Raw genomic sequence first — 6,803 nt, forward strand, 5'->3', positions numbered from 1 at the left:
CGGTCGTATATCTAGGCTGCTGAAGAGAACCAAATGTGTGGTGTCATAGTGGAGGAGGAGCACACCATCGGAGAGTCATGGTCTTCGCTGCCTCGGGATCACAAGTGTAACGAACGTGCCAGCGTGCGACAAACGTCATCCTTTTTGTGGGCCAACATCGATTCGTTTCCTACTAAAACGAACATGATCAAAAAAGATCTCTTGGCGCTAATTCTTAATCCTTACCTAATAAAAACACGGGGTGGAGTGAAACATAGCCATAAAAGAATCATTTTAAATACTATAGCGTACTGGCCGAGTTATGCCTATACGCGTGGCAGCTCATGGACAGAGAATACCGAATAATACCTCGTTTCCAATCATGAGTTGTCAATTGTTCTAATGCCTGGGCCAGCCCAGACGAGCGTTCCTCAATCCTCATCCTCTTCTCTCGGCTTCTATATAAGCACCTACAACCCCGAGACATAGACAGACACAAATCTACCTCCTCTCCTCTTCCTTTCCCCGAGCCAGCCAACGAGCGAGCAATGGCGCCGAAGCAGAAGGGTGGCAACGGGCGGCAGAAGATTGCCATCCGACGGGTCGAGAAGGAGGGTGCCCGACAAGTGTGCTTCTCCAAGCGGCGGCAAGGTCTATTTATCAAAGCCACCGAGATGGCGGTGATGTGCGGTGCTGAGGTAGCCATCGTCGCCTTCTCACCCGGCGGCAAGGCCTTCTCCTTCGGCCACCCCTCCGTCGAGGCCGTCATTGACCGCTTCCTGGCAGGGGGCGGTGCGGGAGTCCTGAGCGTCGCTAATGATAACGAGCTGAAGAAGTTGCACCTTCAGCATGGCGAGTTGCGCATGTTGCTAAAGGAGGTGAAGGAGCGCAAAGAGTGCATGGAGAAGGCCATGGCAAAGGAGCGCACTGCGGGGGATCAGATTGCCATGTGGCTCAACCCCAAACTATGCGCAATGGGGAGGAAGAGATTATAGCCTTCGCCGCGAAGCTGAGGGTGGTGCGGGCTGCCGTCTCAGAACGAACAAACCAGGCGCTCCTGGATAAGCAGAAGATCCACCGCATGCTCCAGGCGCCCGCGCCGCCGCTACAACAGCTCTTTGGTGGCAGTACCTTTGAGTTTGGTAGTAGCAGCAGCGCCAACACTGGGATGGAGATGCAACAGATGCATGCGATGCCTCCGATGCAGGGTTCGCTGCCGGAATGGATATGCACCATATGCCAATGGAGATGCCTCCGCCACTGGGTTCGGCCTACGGGATGGATATGCAGCAGATTCTTATGCCGACTACTCCGCCATCCAGGTTCGACGCCGGGATGGAGATGCAGCAGATGGTTACAGTGATGTCGCCACAGCTAGAGTTCACCACGGAGGCAGAGATGCAACAGATGTTTATGGCGATGTCTCCGATGTCGGAGTTCTCCGCCGGGATGGAGATGCCGCCGCCCACGGGAATAGCCGCGGGGGTAGAAATGGTGCAGCAGGGGCCCGGGACGAACATGGGCTTTCCGTACTTAGGAGAATGAGACAAGATCCATACCGAGTCCGAGTCCGAGTCCGAATCCGAGTGTCTTAATCAGTCCGAGTGAGACTATCCATTGATCCATTGCATGCATGGATGGATGCCCATCTATTAGTTCATTGCCACTCTAGTTATATTATTCATCGTGCTTGATCGATCTACCTGGGTGCAAGATTTGTTATCGTACTATTAATTAAACTAGCATGGCCCGCGCGGCGACACGCCGCGCCCATTAATACATACAATTAAGTACTAACTGAAGGAAATTTATTTATGGTCATTGTACAGAAGGGAAGTGGATGACAGTACATTTTGGAAGCGGCTCATTTTTTTTAGCTAAGCATGGCTTGTTGGAAGAACAAATGTCATGAGATGCCCATACTAAGATAACATAGACGATATACATTACTTAAGCGTGTTGCATCATATCACTCTAGTGTAACCTCCTGCAGGATTAATTGGTGCCGATGATAAAATGATAAATCACTGGTAGAAGAAGGGCCTATAGTCCCGGTTCGTAAGGGCCTTTAGTCCCGGTTCCTGAACCGGGATTAAAGTGTCGGTACTAATGCCATGTACCTTTAGTCCCGGTTTAATCCAGAACCGGGACTGATGGGCCTTCACGTGGGCAGTGCGCAGAGCCCAGGCAGGAGACCCTTTGGTCCCGGTTGGTGGCACCAACCGGGACCAATAGGCATCCACGCGTCAGCATTTCTGTGGCTGGAGTTTTTGTTTTTTTTTAAGGGGGGGTTTGGGGTTTTGGGGGTTAATTTAGGTGTTTCATATATTGTGTTAGCTATCTATAATTAATAGAGAGAAGTGTCCTCTCTTACGTTCGTGTTTGGTCGACGCTACGTACTATACATACGTATAGAGAGGACTAGACACGCTAGTTAGCTATAAGCAAACGAAGGAAACAGAAGATCGTCATGAACATATATGCATACAGAGAGAAGTGATATCGACCACCTCTCCTTCTCCGAGAGATTGGTCGAACAACAAGTTCTCGTATATCTATCCGACACTACCGGCTACATATATACAATAATTATCTCTTACAAATATAATCATACGGACTCAGGGTCCACATAGTATTCTCCATCTTCAGTGATCACTTGGTCAAGAAAGAATGCCGCCAATTCCTCTTGAATTTCTCGCATGCGAGCTGGTGCTAGGAGTTCATCCCACTTTCGAAACATCTAATTTGAAGAAGGGGGTCAATACATATATATATGAATGAATAAAACTCAATACAAATGATGGTAATAAAATAAAACTGTGAATGTTGTTATTTACGTACTTCATATTGTTCGTCAGAGTACCCGCCCCGCTCACAGGTCGTGTGGCGGATGGACTCGCAGACGTAGTATCCACAGAAATCATTCCCTTTTTCCTGCCACAACCACTTTACAAGAAATAGAGGTCAATCAAACTGATAAGCAAGAATGCTAAATGGTATTGATGAAACTAGCGCTTGAATCACTAGGAGATGCGCGGAACATGCTACTATAGTACTTACTTTCGGGTGTCTAAATTCCAGCTCCTTCGGCAGTCCCGGAACTGTTTTGGTGAATTTTCTCCAAACCCTGCCGGACAAAGAAAACAATTACTTGATATCAGGAAATGAACAAAGTTGCTGATATGGTGGATAATGATTGATTTAACTTACTTCTTGAGGATTTCAGTCATGTCCGCATACTCCTGGAGATCTTTTCGTTTAGAGTCCAAGACGGTTACTACTCCCTGCTCAAGCCTAATCTCTAGGAGAATATAGTGGAAACTGCACACGCATGCATAACTCATCAATTACATTACTATAACCTGGACTAATATATAAGGGAAACCGAATATGCACAAGACAGTAACACTCACTTGAAGTTGTAAGGAAAGAGTATTATATCTTTGTTTTCATTTTTTTAATGATCATAGCAAGTTGGCCTCGGTATCTCCGGGACGATGTTGAACCTCAGTTGCACCTATGAGATATGTGTTAATGAACCCAATATCACCGATTTGTCTTTTCTTCAATTCGGCGATCTTCATTCTGCATAATATAGTGAGGATAATTATAAATACATGCAATGAAAGAGATGAGCTATATAGAGAGACATAATGACAGAAGTAGTAGTAGTTACAGACAGTAGCAGGTGATCGTTGTTTTATCGAGGGCCAATTGATTGAAAAACTGATAGAACTCCTCAAATGGAATAGGCAACAGTTCAATTCCAACGAGGTCATGCTCCAGTTTAACTCTCGCATACAAAGTACTCCTCCCCCAGACTCTCTGTAGATTTTCAAGTACCAATCATGTAATCTTCGCATCATCGTTGTCAAAGATTTTTCATCTTTGACGAGAGGCTTCCCGTACTCGTATCTGTGTATCTGCACCTCCATGGTATCAAAATGTACATCGTCGGGCAGGTAATCGTCAACATTGCCATAACCGGGCACCATCCTCGGATCGACGATGTCGCTAGGCACCTTGAGGGGGGGCACGATTGCTTCGCTTGTTCGTCGAGCTGGGCAATTTGTTTCCCAGCTGCTCGTTGTTCTTTCAGCCTTTGATCACTGACTGTACTTCCCGACCGCTCCGCTTCGGCCCATGTCTTTGCAATAATGCGCTCATAGTTGCCTTTCGGCGGAGACTTGGGTGGTTTTGCCAGGGCAGCCAGAGTGCGCTTCACATTCACCGGATCTACCTTCTCCTCCGGAGGTGGATGTCTCTTTGCTCTCAACCCTTGAAACCAGTCATCCACTTTGGTTCGCGCGATCTCGGCATTCTCCTCCGGGGTCCTCTCATATGTTAACTTCTCCGGAGTCTTCAGAGAAGGACCGAATCTGTATGTCCTCCCGCCTCTGGTTGTACTGCTAGACGCCGACCGAGCAGACGGAGCGGTTGTCTTCTTTACTTGCTTACGAGGCGGAGGAGAAGGACTACGACGCGCCGGAGCAGCTGGAGCGGCGGCAGGTCTCTTCTGCCCTTGCTGACGAGGCGGAGAAGGAGGAGGCTGGCTGCTCGGGCGCGTCGGCGCAGGAGGAGAAGGAGGCGAAGTGCCGCCACGCGCCGGAGAAGGAGCCGGCCGAGGGCCCTGATCGTCACTCGCCGGAGGAGGAGGCGGTGGAGGAGGCAGAGTGCCCTGACTCGCCGGAGGAGGAGGAGGAGGCGGAGGCGTCCAGTTCGGAAGGTTGACGAGCTCCTTCCGCCATAGGCATGGAGTCTTCAGAGCAGACCCCAGCCGAGTCTCCCCTTCACCGGTAGGGTGGTCAAGCTGGAGGTCCTCAAATCCCTCTGTTATTTCATCCACCATCACCCTAGCATATCCTTCTGGAATCGGCCGGCAGTGAAAAGTTGCGCCGGGTTCAGTAGGATAAACAGAGCCAACAGCCACCTTGACCTTCAAATTCATCCATTGCGTCATAAGGTGGCAATTTTGAGACTCCGTGATAGCATCCACGGGATAGCTGGCAGGAGCCATCAAGGCATGCTCCGGCTGAAGCAGCTCGGTGGAAGCCACGCTGCTTCTGCGCTGAGATGGCGGGGTAGCTTCGGGGGAGGCTTCGGCAGTACGTTTGCTGCGATTTGCTTCTCGTTCCTCTATCGCGTCTACCCTTGCTTGCAGCGCCTGCATTTGGGTCTGCTACACTCTTTTCCTCCTCTCATGGGATTTGTAACCGCCTGCGTCCGGAAACCCAACCTTCCACGGAATGGAGCCTGGCGTGCCTCGTGTCCGTCCAGGGTGCTCAGGATTCCCGAGGGCCATTATGAGCTCGCCGTTCTCTCTGTCTGGAAAGAACTTCCCTTGCTGCGCTGCTTCGATATACTGCTTAAGCTTCCTGACTGGTATGTCCGTTTGATCGTTCGTCCAAATGCACTTCCCTGTTACAGGGTCCAAGGTTCCGCCAGCCCCAAAGAACCAAGTCCGGCAACGGTCTGGCCAGCTAATTGTCTCTGGTTCGATCCCTTTATCAACCAGATCATTCTCAGTCTTGGCCCACTTAGGCCGGGCTACGAGGTAGCCACCTGACCCCGTGCGATGGTGAAGCATCTTCTTCGCAGCATTTTGCTTGTTTGTCGTCGACATCTTCTTACTCTTTTCCGATGTCTTGTGGGCCACAAATGCGGGCCACTGATCTCTGATCTTCTCATATCTGCCCATAAATTCTGGTGTCTCATTATTTTCGACAAACTTATTCAGCTCTTTCTTCCACCTCCTGAAAAGTTCTGTCATCCTCTTAAGAGAAAAAGACTTGATTAATTTCTCTTTAACTGGGTTCTCTGAATTATCCCCTAGCGGTAGGGTGAAATTTGACTTCAACTCAGTCCAAAGATCATTTTTCTGCATATCATTGACATAAGACACCTCAGGGTCTTCTGTAGCCGGCTTAAACCATTGCTGGATGCTTATCGGGATCTTGTCCCTAACCAGAACCCCGCACTGAGCAACAAATGCGCTCTTTGTCCGGAGGGGTTCAATCGGTTGGCCGTCGGGCGCGATTGCTATAATCTCAAACTTTTCATCCGAGCTCAACTTTTTCTTCGGGCCTCGTCTCTTTACTGAAGTTGTGCTCGATCCGGAGGGCTAGAAAAAGAACAAAGACTTAATTAATATGTGTACATACCAAAACAATGAATGCATCAATCAGCTAGTCGGCACAGGCTTAACTAATATATATACCTGGCCGGACTCGGTTCGGTCACCGGAGCCGTCATCACGGTCTCCTTCTTGCACCGGCATTGGGTCACCGGAGCCGTCCTCATGTTCTTCTTCTTGCACCGGCATTAGGTCACAGTAGACAGCTTGTTCACCCTCTCCTTCCAGACCATCGGTTTCGTTGAGAAACAACGAGACGGCATCACTTCCTTCTGCGATTATGTCCCTCAACAACGCTTCTTTTGCTTCGTCTAGGGTGGTGTCCATAGTTTCTACAAATATTTACAACATGGCAATTATTATTCAAACATGACAGATGGATATATTAGTGCCAAACGTAGAACTAGCTACCTAATCATAGTAAGCTATCGGGAGGGGGTATATATCGACAATGACGACACTACATCTATGTCCCTCGACAACCCTCGTTCCCGATAAAAAAAGAGGAAGAAGAAGAAAAAAAAGAGGAGAAGAAAGAATAGAGGAGAAGAACTCCTCTATTCTTTCTTCTCTTTTTTTTCTTCTTCCTCTTCTTTTTTTATTCTCTTCTTCCTCTCATGTTCGAGAGCATCGCCGAGGGGTCGGGAGGTTGCCTAGTGTCAAAGGATTCAACAAAACCATGTCTTCATCA

At 48.9% G+C, this 6,803-nt stretch overlaps 1 pseudogene; it reads left to right on the top strand.

Moving 5' to 3' along the window:
* The first annotated feature begins 527 nt into the window (after positions 1 to 527).
* Positions 528 to 1,524, top strand: LOC119272915 (annotated as a pseudogene).
* Positions 1,525 to 6,803: the final 5,279 nt, after the last annotated feature.

This window comes from Triticum dicoccoides, chromosome 3A, assembly GCF_002162155.2.
Source record: "Triticum dicoccoides isolate Atlit2015 ecotype Zavitan chromosome 3A, WEW_v2.0, whole genome shotgun sequence".
Classification (NCBI taxonomy): Eukaryota; Viridiplantae; Streptophyta; class Magnoliopsida; order Poales; family Poaceae; genus Triticum; species Triticum dicoccoides.